Below are 16791 nucleotides of genomic sequence, written 5' to 3'. Positions count from 1 at the left end.
TGTACCTCTCATGGAATTTAGTGCTTAAAACGACAACTGAGGATGATGCTTGGGAAGAAATTTTAATATTGCCTTCAAAAATATCAGTATGTAACCGGTACAAGGAGATGCAATATAATATATTGCATAATGTTTATATTTCTCCTTATATCTACAGCAAGTTCACTCCTGGAACATCCCGAAATTGTCCTAACTGTAAACTGACTATAGGAACTACATTTCATTGTTTATGGGAGTGTAATATAATACAGTCATTCTGGAAGGCGGTGTGCACACAGATCAGCACTGTAGTGGGGCAGAAGGATTAAGGAGTGGTACAACCGGTTTAAAGACAGCCGCACAATGGTGGAGAGCGAGCCACGCTCCAGTCAGCCATCAAGTGAACACTGTGGTGATGTGGGACCGTCGTGTGACTATCCGAGAAATTGCGAAAGAGGTGGACATCAGCACTTTTTCGGCACATTCCACTGTAACAGAAGCTTTGGCCATGAAAAAACTGGCGGTGAAATTCTTGCCGAAGCTGCTGATGACAGAGAAAAAGCATCTCCATGTTGAAGTCTCACAGGACATGCTGGACTCTGAAAAATGATGCCCACCTCTTCCACAATTTCTCGGATAGTCACACGACTGAAAGCCACTGAAAGCCGTCTGAATCTTCCAAATGGTTTCCACCTGGCTGTCGCCCAGTTTCTGGCAAAATTTGATGTAGAAGCGCTGCTCCAGTCATTCCGTCATTTTCCTTGCAATGAAAATCCGCCGAGAGGACTACACACGTCCTCACACAAATGCTGCTTACCAGCAACTGACGCAATCGACAGGCGTGAAAAAATTCACGCATGCACACGAAGGTTCAAGGCTGGCTCATGCAAGCACACGTGATTCAAATCCATCAGGTTTTTGCAAAAAAAAAAAAAAAAAACAAAGGTTGGATACTTTTCTAAAAGTCCTCGTATATTAGTCTGGAACAAAGAGGACAAACAGTGTTGTAAAGAACAATAATCAAAACGTTAACGAGCAAATTTCACTTTCCTCTAGAACGACATGATCAGGATGCGAGTGTAGCTCACAGCAGCTCCCATTGAAAATAACGGAGAGACAGCCGGTGATTCTCGCATGTTTACATAAAATAAACACAATAACAACGCCTATAAACCCAGATAATATATTCACAAGAGTTTTAGGCACAATATAAAAATAGTTTTATGTTGCGATGTTAATAATGTTGTCCGTGTGCAGCGGTTAAAGTGCAGCGTGATCAGAGCATCTCAGTGCAATTCTCAATGTTACTGAGATCTCGCAGAGTGGCGAGGTTTTGCGTCAATAGGGCGAATAGCCAACATTTATGTGTCAAGACAATACTGAGTGCACATTTTACAATATAAGAAAACGTGCGCACAACATCATAAAACATGCGCACAACATCATAAAATGTGCACACAATATAATAAAATGAGCGAACATTCTCTCCACATGCAAAACATTTTGCGATGACACTTCCAGCGCTCCGTAAAACTGCCTGTTTTTACAAATAAAAAATGGAATATTTTACAAAAGCACATTTATCTGTTAACACCAACACATGACACACGTCACATTAACGTGTTGGTTTACATAATGAATGACTGAACCAATCAGTGTTTAGCAGAGGCACATTTTACTCAGAATCCTTTGCGATCTGTCTGTTTGTTACAAAACCTCAGAATTAGTGCATTATTCAACATTAAAAGATATATGTTATATTTTAACTTTGTACAAATGACAGAATTGACATTAATGGAGTTATTCTATTGCTATTAATGTTATTTATAAATTAAAACCATAACTCAACACTGCTTTATTTTCCAAGCTCTCCGCCTGACTGTGATTGGGTAGAGAGCTGCTTTGTGGCTGCTCTCAGCTTGCTTCTGTGCTGGAAGCTATGTATTAACCAAGAGCTTCCAGCAGGGGGCAAGATGTTCAAAGACAGAAGTGCGGGCTCATTGTTTGAGTCTGTTGTTACTTTTGATGCTACCAGAAGTGATCGTGGTGTTAGAACTCAAATTCAGTTTGTTAGCAGTTGCAAATGTACCAGAGACAATACTGGAATTTATCGGTTATCGGTTATCTGTAACTTCCGATACATTTTTGGGTGGTTTATCGTTTTATCTTTATCAAAGATAACTTTTTAGTTATCTGATTATGTGTTATCAAAGATAATTTTTTGGTTATCTGTGCCCACCACTGTCTGAGTTCATAACAAAACTTGTTCTGTAAATAGTTCTCTTACTTTTGTGATCAAAAACATTGATTTGAATTTCAATTTTGAGGCTGTTCTGTAAATACCTTTCAAATAAACAATGAATATAGCAACTTCTGATCAATCCATATTAATTTCAGAATTAAAATAATGTACTGATTTAAACCTCACCCATTTCTGATTAAACCACGCCCACTTCTGATTTAGGTCCCGCCCACTCCGAGTACAGATACGGATACAGATCATAGATTGTTGAACAGATACAGATAGTGGTGTACTCGCTCATCCCTCATGTGCAGCATAGGCCTCATGAAGCGGGCGCTCACACGGTTAAACCCACGAAAGGCCTGTGGGCCTGATACTGTACCAACATGGCTATTGAAGGATCATACAGAAGACCTGGCACCCGTCCTTACTCACATTTGTAATCGCTCTTATGCACTGGGAATAGTTCAAGCTGCATGGAGGAGTTCAAATGTGTGTCCCATACCTAAAACAACAAATCCAGTCACTCCCAAGGACTGGAGGCCTATCTCTATAACATCGTGCCTGGGAAAGATACAAGAGAGTTTTGTTATGAAAAAAACTGATGCCAACAGTGATGTCTGATTGCAAATTGCACAGTAGGAAAAATCTCACGACCATCACCTGCAATAAAGTGAGAATGACAGCAGCAACATTACCCACAGCTATTAGATTATGTAATTTATCAATGATGGGAAAAATGGCGTAAACACGAAACACACATAAACACACTTTTCCCTCATGTCCTTGTTTCCCGTGGGGAAAATGTGTTTTTCAAACTGTTTAGGTCTTTTGTTTTGTGTTGTCTTGTTGTATATTTTGTTTTTCTTCATGTTTTAATGGCCTTTTAGCTAATTATTACTACTCATTTTTTACCCTTTTGTAAATTTAGCTCTAATTCAGTTTTTACTTTAAAGCAAATGTAAATAAACTCAAACTCAGAATGTGGCTGTACTTCTCATGTAAAGCCACAGAGTTTACCACCCACACCAGCAGCATCAGCAAAGTACCACAGTCTTCGTGTGTGCTACCAAGTGCAGCAGTGGAAGGGAACTATACCTGTAATCCTGCTACATGAGAGGGGATGGAAAGAGAGTGATGGGTGACTCGCCACCAGCTCCACAGGAACTCCTACAAGACATCAGATGCACATGTAAGACCGACTGCAGCAGCCTGAGTTGCACATGCAAGACGTATGACATTGACTGCTCTGTGTCATGCAGCAGCTGCAAAGGATCAAGGTGTGCAAATTCATTTCTGGTTGCAAGTGATGATGACGACGATGATGAAGATGAGCCAGGCAGCTTACATGCCTAATAATTGCAGGTAATCGGCATAATCATAATTGGTTCCAATTTCAGGTTGCTTTGAGTGATGTTGAATTTTTTGATTATTAAAAATGTGATCCAGTTTCAGATGACAAAGAAAATGATGAACGCATGCATCATGAATCAAAATGCATCCTTTATTTTTGGTTTTCATTGGGGAGGGGGTGTTTGTTGTTTAGTTGTTGGTTTGTCGGGCAGCACGGTGGCTTAGTGGTTAGCACTGTTGCCTCACAGCGAGAAGGTCATGGGTTCGATTCCCGCCTTTCTGTGTGGAGTTTGCATGTTCTCCCCGTGTTTGCGTGGGTTTCCTCCGGGTGCTCCGGTTTCCTCCCACGTCCAAAGACATGCGGGTTAGGTGGATTGGAATCTTTAAATGAATATGTTTGTTTGTCTGTTTGTGGCCCTGTGACAGACTGGCGTCCTGTCCTGGGTGTACCCCACCTCACGCTCCATGACTGCTGGGATAGGCTCCAGCCCCCCGCGACCCTTAATTGGGCTAAGCAGTTGAAGATGAGTGTGTGTTGGTTTGTCTTGTGTTTCAAAAAAGACATTTTGTACAACAATAATACTATGAGACTGCATTAACATTGAAAATGCAACATTGTGACATTGTGTTTGTCAGTAATATAAACAATTAAAAAAGGAACAAATGTGTCCAATTTTCTGTTTAATTTGTGTGAAGTTCGCACTATTTTCCCATTAAATGCCAGTTCTGTTAATAATTTCCTTTTGCACAAGCACTATGATGCTTCCAACACAGTTTCTGGGTGACTGTGGACAGTACTGAACCTTTTCTGAGGACATAAGACAAGAAAACATGCATAAATCATGTTTTTAACATGTGCTTCAAAGGGAAATTTGGACATAACCTATTTCAGCATTTTTCAATACTTTCCACCACTGGAATTTTTTTAGGAGTGGGGGTGGTGGTCAAGTGGTTAATGCGCTTGGTTTCAGTTCAGAAGGCTCCGGGTTCAAATCCCACCCCTGCCACATTTCTCCATGTAATGTGGAGTTGCATCAGGAAGGGCATCCGGTGTAAAACCTGTGCCAATTCAACATGCAGATCCATCAGCCGAATGGACTTACTGGGATTTTTTAGGACTTTTGTTATATTATAACCAACATATAAACTAAAAAAGTTGAAAGGGTTTCTGTTGCAATTTTTCCTAGGTTCACCCCATTTTTGTCACAAAATGCCAATATTAATAGTCCCCTGAAAACTATTGTACTCCAGTGGCCACCATGGCCTTTGTGATGCAAGTCCAACTTATTTTGTTTGCATAAATTTGTGAATGTCACGTGATATTTGGGATTAACTAAGTGACGTTAATAGCGTGAGTAAGAAAGCGAAAGGGAGAGGATGTGAATGAGATTGCAAGCATAAGGAGACCTCACCCCACTTCAGCAGACAGATGCATCCCAGAAAAATGTAGCTGCTCAACCATCTAGCAGGTGAGTATAAATGTATTTTAGACACAGAATGTCTTTTATTGCAATCATTACCATATTGTAATCAACACATTATGTTAATGTTTTAAGCTGTTATGCAGGATTTGTAGCCAACAAATTATCTTCCTGTAAAGCTGCTTATTAGATCTATGATTTAATTGATTGTATTCAGTGCAGTCTTAAACACATAAGGAATAACAATATCTGCTTTGAGTTAAATGACAAATTGCTACTTTAAAGCAGATATTTAAGACTTTCTATTTGTTATTCTCTGATTAAGATATATCTGCCGCCAACATTTCCATTCTAATACTTCACATCAGAGGGCTATATATTTCTCAGCTATTAATGTCTGTTATGCATGAGCTATGAATTTATAATGACACAGGTAAGAAAAACACATAGTTAAAACCCCATAAAATTCAGGAGAATGCACCACATGTATTAGAAAATTCAGATGCATATGAAGGCCTGTGCTGACCCCAGACACCCAGCCTTTACATCCCTACACCTTGCCAAATCCATAGGGGCTTGTGAAGCCTCCAGAATTACAACAAACTATAGAAAAGAACCTTTGTTTTCCTTTTTTTCCCTTCCTCCACTCACATCCAAAAAATATCAAAACATCGTGAAGGTCAGTAAGCCATTCTTCAACTAAAAGGCAGCTGATCCACTGGTTTCCACGATACTACCCAACACCCAGTTCATGCAAGCACAGAACAAAGTAGGAACCAGAACACAGCCTAGATGAATGCCAGAATTCACTGGAGACAAGTCAGAGATTCTGACCCTGCTCCACATAGCACTCACAGTAATTTTATACGAACCAGCTATGATATCCATTATCTTAGTGGGGCCAACATATTTGTGAAAATAAACATAGACTCCAAAGAAGAACTATAGATTTTGGGGTGTCCATTGTTGGATGCATCAGGGATGACGGAGAGGAGGAGTACAGGAGCCTAGTGAAGTATTTTGCTGCCTGGTGCCACACACACCATCTACAGCTCAACACCTTGAAGACAAAGGAGCTGATCATTGACTTTGGGAAGTTCAGACCAAGTCTGTGACCAGTTCTGATCCAGGGAGCTGAGGTGGAGGCTGTGGATTCCTACAAGTACCTCGGGCTGTGGCTGGACAGCAAACTGGACTGGACAACCCACACCAACCATTTGTATAGGAAGGGACAGAGCAGGTTGTACTTCCTGAGGAGGCTGCACTCACTTAACATCTGTAGGAAACTCCTGTGGATGTTCTACCAGGCCATAGTAGCCAGCGTCCGCTTTTACACCATGGTGTGCTGGAGGGGTCAGCACATCCAAGAAGGACACAGCCAGGCTGGACAAACTGATCAGGTGGGCTGGCTCTGTGGTTGGTATGAAGCTCTACTCTCTGGTGAAGGAGGCAGAGAAGAGAACACTTCTCTTTACAAACGTAAAAGTTAAAGTGTACTTTAAAAATATTACTTGAGTAAAAGTCTTAATGTATCTGACATTTACTGTACTTAAGTATGAAAATTTCTCATATAAAAAAGTATTGAGTAAAAATAAAATCCAAAACAAGTCGAGAGTGAAACAGCGACACAAAACGAAAGCCAGTGTGGTGTCTGGATAAACCAGGAGGGGGCCTCAGCCCCTATAAAAGTTTGGATCCGCCTCTGGTGGAGCAGTTGGTGTTGGTGATGGGATGAGTGACCAACAGGTGGATGTATACAGCTATAAAGAAAGCTGTTGTTCTTTTTCTGAAGACGCAGTCTTTTTCCTGAAAGACCCAAAACACTTTTCTGGTAAACACAACAGCCAGGCTCTTATCAAACAGAACAGTCATTTATAGCTGTGCCAAATTTAAAGAAAAGTTAAAAAACAAACAAAACAATGTGAGTATCACCACCACCAACCAACCACTGCAAAGCAAACAAATGCAGCACTTTTTGCAGTCTTGAATCCAAAGCATGCCGCTGCTGTTACACACCGCTTCTCTGCGGAAATTTCAAATAAAATTAATGAAACAAAACAACCACGCTGAAGTTTTCCCCTTAAAGTAGACCTCCATTGAAATAAATGTGGTCAGCTCTCAGAAAGAAATAGCTGATATGTATTTATAAGACTCTTATGAATCCAGTAAAGTAAATCTGCAAGCCAAAATTTGTAATTCAGCGGAGAAATCTTCATTTAAAAATGACAAATTTGCAGCTAAAATTTGGCCCTCTGCAAAAACTGTTTGTACAACCAGGACATTGCCGTGACACGAGGGAGAAGACGGAGCGCTAGCGCCTTCAGTCCGATCCTGCATTGAAATTGATTTTATCTGTTAGTAATGTTACTGTTATACACATCCTGGTTTCAACATCCAAAAGTAAGCTGCAATGAATGCGAGATACAGCTCTGCATGCTCAGATCAGTGGCGACATCGACAGCGGGCGACGTTCTTCCCCGACCCTTACTCCTTGCTCTCACTGCCTCCGATGCGCTAACCGAGTCTGCGGACTCGGTAAACACCGCAGCGGGCCACTCACACCGCCCCAATGTCTGCTGTGCAGCTGGCACCACCTCCCTGTCTACTGAATGGAGGTGCGGCCAACTTGGCAACAAGTCCAGAGACTACACCCGCTGTTTTGATGCGGAGCGCTCCGGCATCCAGTAATGTTAGATTTCTGCATGGTCTCCGTAATCGCAGCCGCAGAGCTCTGTGGCCACTGACAGAGGTTTGTATCTTTTTAATGACTTGGATTCTTTGCAGGTCCCGCATCCGTACCCCACAAGAGTAACACCGGAGGCTAAAGACAGTAGATTTTCAATGCGACACCACTCAATGAAAAGGGCGTATGAAAAGGTCCCCCAAAATAATTTTCAAGCAAAAATAAAAGAAATGTATACTCACCAAACGTACTACAAGACAATATGAAGTTTTAAAAAACTTGATCCTTCCGTATAAGACAATAAAAAGGTGCTTTTGTAAGAGAAGCAAACTGACATAAATCCACAAATTACAGTTGGCGCGCGCAATGTATGTTGGGATAGGGTCTTCTCTCTTGCGTCTCGGCAGCATCCCGGATGTGCTGACAGTTTTGTGGAGGGCCAAATTTTAGCTGTAAATTTGTCATTTTTAAACAAAGATTTCTCCGTTGAATGACAGATCTGGGCTTGCAGATTTACTTTACTACATTCAGAAGGACCTTATGTGTAAATACGAGGTCTGTGATAAAAGTAACGGACCTTATTTTTTTCAAAAACCATATGGATTTGAATCACGTGTGATTACATCAGACATGCTTGAACCCTCGTGGGCATGCGAGAGTTTTTTCACGCCTGTCGGTTACGTCATTCGCCTGTGGGCAGTCTTTGAGTGAGGAGTCGCCCACCCTCTCGTCGTTTTTTCATTGTTTAGGAATGGCTCAGAGACTGCTGCTTTGTTTGATACAAATTTTTTCAAAAACTGTAAGGCACAACTGAGTGGACACCATTCGATAAATTCAGCTGGTTTTGGTAAAAATTTTAACGGCTGATGAGAGATTTTGGTCTATAGTGTCGCTTTAAGGACGGCCCACAGTGCCTGACGGCGATCTGCGCTTCGAGGCAGCAGCATCTCACCGTTTTAAGTTGAAAACTTCCACCTTTCAGGCTCTGTTGACCCAGGAAGTCGTCAGAGAACAGAGAACTTTTAGAAGAAGTCGGCATGAGGAGTTTATTCGTACATTCCATTGTTAAAGGACATTTTGTAATGAAAGAACATGCGGGCAGAGTCGCATGTCGGGCCGGACCCGACTGCGGGGGGTCGCGACAGGAAAAACACCTCCGTTGGAAACCTTAACGGGCAAGTTGGAACATGCCCAAGCTGTTAAACAATTTCTCAGTTACTCACTTGTTGAAAGCCATCAAAAGCCGCCTGAATTTTACAAATGGTTGTCAACACGGAGGTGTTTTTCCTGTCGCGGCGCATACAGATTCGCCGAGTCGTCACGGAAATGACTCGGCGAATTTGCGCGCACGTCTTTCATTACAAAATGTCCTTAAACAGTGGAATGTCCGCATAAAGTCCTCATGCCGGCCTCTTCTGAATCTTCTCTGTTCTCTCACGACGTCCTGGGTGAATTAAGCCTTAAATTAAATGTTTTCAGGTCGAAACAGGCCGACGACGGCGCCTGGAAGCGCTGTGCGACGTACGGCTCCGTGGGAAGTCCTTACAGCGACAGAAACGCCCCATAATCTCTCATCAGCCTTTAAACTTTTCACCGAAAACCAGCTTAATTTCTCAAATAGTGTCCACTCGGATATCCCTCACAGGTCCAGAAAAAATGTTGATAAAGCAACGCGCGCCGTCCGCAGTGGCTATTCAGACAAAGAGATTCTGACGGGCAGGGTGGAGCACTCCTCACTCAAGGCCTGCCCACAGGCGAATGACGTCACCGACGCGTGAAAAAACTCCCGCATGCGCACAAGGGTTCAAGCATGTCTGACGTAAAAACATATGAATCAAATCCATTTATTTTTTGAAAAAAATAAAAAGGGCCGCTTTTTTCATCACAGACCTCGTATAAGTCATTTTTTGGTCCAAAGATCTGACTGCATTTAATTCAATGCAGGTCTACTTTAAATGTGTGTTAACTGCAGCGGGAGCTGGGGTGAAAGGTGGACCCCTCCGCTGTGAAGAAGACGTCTCTTCCCAGTATGGCATACTACTGCTTTTACCTCTGCAAACAGGCATTGCCCAATCAAATTTCTTCTATTTTTATATTGTAGTAACGAGTAACGAAGATGGTTAAGGGAAATGTATCGGAGTAAAAGTGTTGTGTGGGCCGCCAGAAGAGGAGGTACTGCTGGCCCACCACCAGAGGGCGCCCTGTCTGAAGTGCGGGCTTCAGGTGGAGGCTCTCTCCGCACAGGTGGCAGCGAATGCTCAGAGCACTGCTGCAGCTCCTCTTCCTGCCGACCCTGTGCAGGATATAAATGTTCCAGTGGTCGTTCAACAACCCCTCCCACCATCCCCTGAAGCATACATAAGCCCCCCAGAGCCGTACGGAAGTTGTGTGGAGACGTGCGCAGACTTTCTTATGCAGTGTTCGCTCGTCTTTGCACAACGCCCCGTCATGTACGCGTCTGATGCTAGTAAAGTAGCTTATGTGATTAATCTGCTTCGAGGAGGGGCACGCGCTTGGGCTACGGCGCTTTGGGAGCAAAATTCACGGCTCCTTCATACGTACACTGGGTTTGTGAGGGAGTTCAAAACCGTGTTTGATCACCCTAACAGGGGAGAGACCGCTTCAACTGTGCTGCTGTCAATGAAACAGGGACGCCGGAGTGCAGCCGCTTATGCAGTCGACTTCCGCATTGCGGCTGCGAGGTCCGGCTGGAATAACGCTGCGCTCCGCGCCGCCTTTGTAAACAGACTGTCGTCGGTCCTGAAGGAGCACCTGGTGGCCAAGGACGAACCGCGGGAATTAGATGGGCTTATCGACCTCGTTATATGGTTAGACAATCGGTTGGAGGAACGCCGTCGGGAACAAGATGAGGGGCGTGGCCGGGCACACGCCGTCCCTCTTCCTTCCGGGTCCGAAAAAGGTCCGCCCTTCCCACGCTCCATGGCCTGTACGCCCCATGTGGCTACAGCTCCCCCTGCTGACGAAGCTATGGACACGAGCAGGGCCACATTCAGACCACCGAATAGACAGAGGAGGCTTCCCCGCGGGGCGTGTTTTGTTTGCGGCTCAATTAAGCACCAATTGAGAGACTGCCCCGAACGGTTAAACACCAACGCCCGCCCCTAGAAACTGGGCTTAGGGTGGGCCAAGAAATTCACGTGGGACACACACATATTTCCACATGACTCCCAGTTACAATCCTTAGCGGGGATTTAACCCTTCAGGCCCCAGCACTGGTAGACACAGGGTCAGAAGGGAATCTGCTAGACAGCAGATGGGCCAGGGAGGTAGGGCTCCCTCTAGTGGCGCTTCCTTCACCATTGCAGGTGCGAGCACTAGATGGCACCCTACTCCCTTTAATCACACACAGGACACTACCAGTAACTCTGGTGGTGTCAGGGAATCATCGGGAGGAGATAGAGTTTTTTTTGACTCCCTCTACCTCCCGTGTGATTCTGGGGTTCCCATGGATGTTAAAACACAATCCCCGGATTGATTGGCTGTCTGGGGTGGTGGTTCAGTGGAGAGAGACCTGCCATCGGGTGTGTTTAGGATCCTCGGTCCCTCCCGGTTCCCAAGCTAAGGAACAGGTCAAAGTCCCTTTCAATCTGTCGGCGGTGCCGGTTGAGTACCACGATCTTGCTGACGTTTTCAGCAAGGATCTGGCACTCACCTTTCCCCCGCACCGTCCGTACGATTGTGCCATCGATTTGATTCCAGGCGCGGAGTTCCCGTCCAGCAGGCTGTACAACCTCTCACGACCTGAGCGCGAATCGATGGAGACCTACATCCGGGATTCCTTAGCTGCCGGGTTGATCCGGAACTCCACCTCCCCAATGGGAGCAGGTTTCTTTTTTGTGGGCAAGAAAGATGGCGGTCTTCGTCCATGCATTGATTATCGGGGGCTGAACGAGATCACGGTTCGCAACCGATACCCATTGCCTTTGTTAGATTCGGTGTTCACCCCCCTGCATGGAGCCAAAATATTCACAAAGCTGGATCTTAGGAACGCATATCACCTAGTTCGGGTCCGGAAGGGAGACGAGTGGAAGACGGCATTCAACACCCCGTTAGGTCATTTTGAGTACCTGGTCATGCAGTTCGGCCTCACTAACGCCCCCGCGACGTTCCAAGCTTTGGTAAATGATGTCTTGCGGGACTTCCTGCACTGATTCGTCTTCATATATCTGGACGATATACTCATTTTTTCTCCGGACCCTGAGACTCATGTACGGCATGTACGTCAGGTCCTGCAGCGGTTGTTGGAGAACCGGCTGTTTGTGAAGGGCGAGAAGTGTGAGTTTCACCGCACCTCTTTGTCCTTCCTGGGGTTCATAATCTCCTCCAACTCCGTCGCCCTGGATCTGGCCAAGGTCGCGGCGGTGAGAGACTGGTCCCCAACCTACGAGCCGTAGGAAGCTGCAACAGTTCCTCGGCTTTGCAAATTTTTACAGGAGGTTCATCAAGGGGTATAGTCAGGTAGTTAGCCCCCTGACAGCCCTGACCTCCACAAAAGTCCCCTTCACCTGGTCGGATCGGTGTGAAGCCGCGTTTAGGGAGTTGAAACGCCGGTTTTCGACTGCACCAGTTCTGGTGCATCCCGATCCCAGTCGCCAGTTTATGGTTGAAGTGGACGCCTCTGACTCAGGGATAGGAGCCATGCTATCCCAGAGCGGAGAGACCGATAAGGTCCTTCACCCGTGTGCCTATTTCTCCCGCAGGTTGACCCCAGCAGAACGGAACTATGACGTGGGCAATCAAGAACTCCTAGCGGTGAAAGAGGCTCTTGAGGAGTGGAGACATCTGTTGGAGGGAGCGTCAGTGCCATTCACGGTTTTTACTGACCACCGGAACCTGGAGTATATCAGGACCGCCAGGCGGCTGAACCCCAGGCAAGCCCGCTGGTCACTGTTCTTCGGCCGTTTTGACTTCCGGATCACCTACCGCCCCGGGACCAAGAACCAGAGGTCGGATGCCTTGTCCCGGGTGCATGACAATGAAGTCAAAACCGAGCTGTCGGATCCACCGGAACCCATCGTACCGGAGTCCACTATCGTGGCCACCCTTACCTGGGATGTGGAGAAGACCGTCCGGGAGGCCCTGGCACGGAGCCCGGACCCCGGAACAGGGCCAAAGAACAGACCGTACGTCCCACAAGAGGCCAGGGCTGCCGTCCTGGACTTCTGTCACGGGTCCAAGCTCTCCTGCCACCCAGGGGTGCGTAGCACCGTGGCAGTGGTCCGGCAGCGCTTCTGGTGGGCGTCCCTGGAGGCTGACGTCCAGGCTTACATCCAGGCCTGCACCACCTGCGCCAGGGGCAAGGCGGACCACCAAAAGGCGCAGGGACTCCTTCAGCCGCTTCCTGTGCCTCATCGCCCCTGGTCCCACATTGGTCTGGATTTCGTCACGGGCCTCCCGCCGTCCCAGGGGCACACCACCATCCTCACGATAGTGGACCGGTTCTCCAAGGCGGCCCACTTCGTGGCCCTCCCGAAGCTCCCGTCGGCCCAGGAGACAGCGGATCTCCTGGTCCACCATGTCATACGTCTGCATGGGATACCAACAGACATCGTCTCAGATCGTGGTCCCCAGTTTTCCTCGTAGGTTTGGAGAAGTTTCTGCCAGGAGCTGGGGGCCACCATGAGTCTCTCGTCTGGGTATCACCCTCAGACCAACGGACAGGCAGAACGGGCTAACCAAGAGCTGGAGCAGGCCCTGCGCTGTACCACATCCGCACACCTGATGGCTTGGAGTGAACACCTGGCCTGGATCGAGTATGCGCATAACAGCCACGTGTCCTCTGCCACCGGCCTCTCCCCGTTCGAGGTGTGTCTGGGGTACCAGCCCCCTTTGTTTCCTGTGGTGGAGGGAGAGGTCGGTGTGCCCTCGGTCCAGGCCCACCTGCGGAGATGCCGTCGGGTGTGGCGCACTGCCCGTTCGGCCTTGTTGAGGGCCCGGACGAGGGCAAAGACCCATGCAGACCGTCGACGGTCCCCGGCCCCTGCATATCAGCCCGGGCAGGAGGTGTGGCTATCCACAAGGGACATCCCCCACCAGGTTGATTCCCCCAAACTTAAGGACCGGTACATTGGGCCCTACAAGATCCTCAAGGTCCTCAGTCCCGCCGCAGTGAGGCTCCAACTCCCGGCCTCACTGCGGATCCATCCGGTATTCCATGTGTCGAGACTGAAACCACATCACACCTCACCCCTCTGTACACCCGGTCCGGCGCCGCCTCCTGCCCGTATCATCAACGGGGAGCCGGTTTGGACAGCGCGCTGGCTCCTGGATGTCCATCGAATGGGCCGGGGTTTCCAGTATTTGGTGGACTGGGAGGGGTATGGACCCGAAGAACGCTCCTGGGTGAAGAGGAGCTTCATCCTGGACCCGGCCCTCCTGGCCGATTTTTACCGTCGCCACCCAGACAAGCCTGGTCGGGCGCCAGGAGACGCCCGTTGAGGGGGGGGGTCCTGTTGTGTGGGTCACCAGAAGAGGAGGTATTGCTGGCCCACCACCAGAGGGCGCCCTGTCTGAAGTGCGGGCTTCAGGCACGAGAGGGCGCTGCCACCTCCCAAGAGCGGCCGGGTTGACAGCTGTCACTCATCGGCTATGACAGCTGTCACCAATCATCTGCGCCTCATCCCAGATAAAAGCAGGACGACACCTCCACCACTTCGCCGAGATATCGTTCTTCTAAGGAGGTAACACTCTCAGCCTGAGTATTCCTACGTTGATTTCAGTAGATACATTGTTGCAGCTGTCTTCCCGAAGGATCGGCGTAGGCTGCGACTGCTTCGCTCTGCTTTCCGCCAGATAAGTAATTAGACAGGAGCTGCACGAGCGTGTGATTAGAGGTGGAGGTGGAATAACCACCATCCTTGTTACGGGGTGTACACACACCCACACTTGACTGTTTTTGCTCTTGACCAGCAGTACCAGATCCGACACGCGGAGACGGTGGCCACCTGGGGAACTCGGGACCTGGCAGCTCCAGTATCCTCCTGATTCGGTGGCGGAGGAAATCGTGTGGTTCCGGTTCTTCTCCAGATGGACGTCTCCTATCGTCGAGCCTGCCCACACGACACCTTTATCAATTGACTTTGTATTCATTCTATAATCTGCTGTGTGTAGTTGTGGCATTCACAACAGTAAAGTGTTCAAATTTAACTTCTTCTATTGTCCGTTCATTTGCGCCCCCTGTTGTGGGTCCGTGTCACTACACTTTCACAACAAAAAGTATGGATTTTATTGAAGAAATGTAGTGAAAATAAAAGTAAGAGTGAAAGTCACCAGAAATGTAAATAATGACGTAAAGTACAGATACGTAAAAATTCTGTTTAAGTACAGTTACACCACTGGAATTAGGTATGTTTCTCCAGCTGTTGGGGTCCTCAACAGTGAGGCACCTCAAATTAAGGCCTAGGGTGAAAAATTCCTGAGCTCCCCTTGAACCCTCTCAGGCACACAGATGTGCTGGCACATCCAAATCTATTTTTTTATTACATATCAGTGATGTAATGTCACAGAGACTTCCTTTCATCACTTCCTGAAATTACAACTCCTCAGCTGTAGAGGCTGGAGGAAATCACATGGTCCTGCAAGATCAGTGTCTCTCTCTCTCCCTGTGAGTTGCTGCAGCTTCTGTTCATGTGGGATTCTCACTGACACTTGACAGTAAATGCTCATGAAATAAAAAATGAAGTTCCCATCGACCTGAAAGCACTTTTTTTTTTACTGAGCCTTGCAGACATCTGTGGAAATATGCGTGGAGCAACTTTCTTTTCTATTTTTTTCCCCAGGATCAGTGCAGCATTTTTTTCCAACAGAAAGATCATTGACATTTTTGTGACATGGATGTCAGAGTTTTCATCACTGAAGGACTTCATTCAAACAATGAGATTCATTTGAAGAGACAAAATACCCACCTGACAGTGGTAAGTGTTTTTCCAAATTATGCTCTTTTGAAACACAACAGGGAGCTATGCGGTTCCGAGTGGGTGGTGCTGCTGCACTGCTCGTTTTATTTTTGAAATGTATTTATACATTGACCTAAACTGTATTTCTTATATTGCACTACCTTTGTGACCTAAACACTTTGGTAAAAAAAAAAAAAAGTTCAAACACCAAACGAATTCATCCACATGACTAAAGGTGTATATTCAGAAAAGATTTGAAGAATTTCTAAAAGCACATTTCATATCTTAAGCATCAGAGCCAAATTATATCATTTACACATCATTCTAGATAAATATAGCTCACATTTCCGTTAGCTGAAATTATTCTAAACATTTTGATATGCAACGCAAGTAAAGTCTAACCTTACCGACCCCTAGAGCAAGCACACAGGCGACAGTGGTAAGGAAAAACTCCCTCTGATGCTTTGAGTAAGAAACCTCAAGCAGACCAGACTCAAAGGGGTGACAATCTGCTTGGGCCATGATTCCAACACAATTGAGAAAACAAATATACCGGAAAGTTTGGGAGTCCATGCCGGTGTACAGGATGGGAGGCTTGCAGAAGAAGACACCACTCCTATCTCTGGATGGAGTCGCACCTCAAACAGAGAGATCATTCCACAAAGCAGGTGCACGATAAGAGAAAGCTCTGTGACCCGCAGACTTTTTATTAACCCTAGGGACACAAAGTAGTCCTGCATCCAGAGAACGCAGAGCCTTAATCATAGGGTTTAATATGGTCAGCTAAGTAGGGAGGTGCTAGTCCATGAACAATTTTATAGGTTAGTAGCAGAACCTTAAAATCTGATCTCACAGGGACAGGAAGCCAGTGAAGAGATGGCAAAATGGGTGTAATTTGGTTAAACTTTCTGCTTCCTATCAAAAGTTTGGCAGCAGCATTTTGAACCAATTGGAGACCCCTAATGCTGGACTGCAGTAAACCAGAAAATAGAGCATTGCAGTAGTCCAGTCTAGAAGATATGAATCGGTCACAACATCAGCCATAGACAAGATGGGATGAATCTTTGCTATATTTTGCAGGTGGAAGAAAGCAGTCTCTAATGTGGAGGTCAAAGGACAATGTATGATCAAAAATTACCCCAAGGTTCCTTACTTTGTCATTGTGATGTATGATACACAAGCCTAGGCTAAGCGTTA

The sequence above is a fragment of the Thalassophryne amazonica genome, chromosome 3 (genome assembly GCF_902500255.1).
Source record: "Thalassophryne amazonica chromosome 3, fThaAma1.1, whole genome shotgun sequence".
Taxonomy (NCBI): domain Eukaryota; kingdom Metazoa; phylum Chordata; class Actinopteri; order Batrachoidiformes; family Batrachoididae; genus Thalassophryne; species Thalassophryne amazonica.
Note: the sequence above shows the minus strand (reverse complement) of the source record.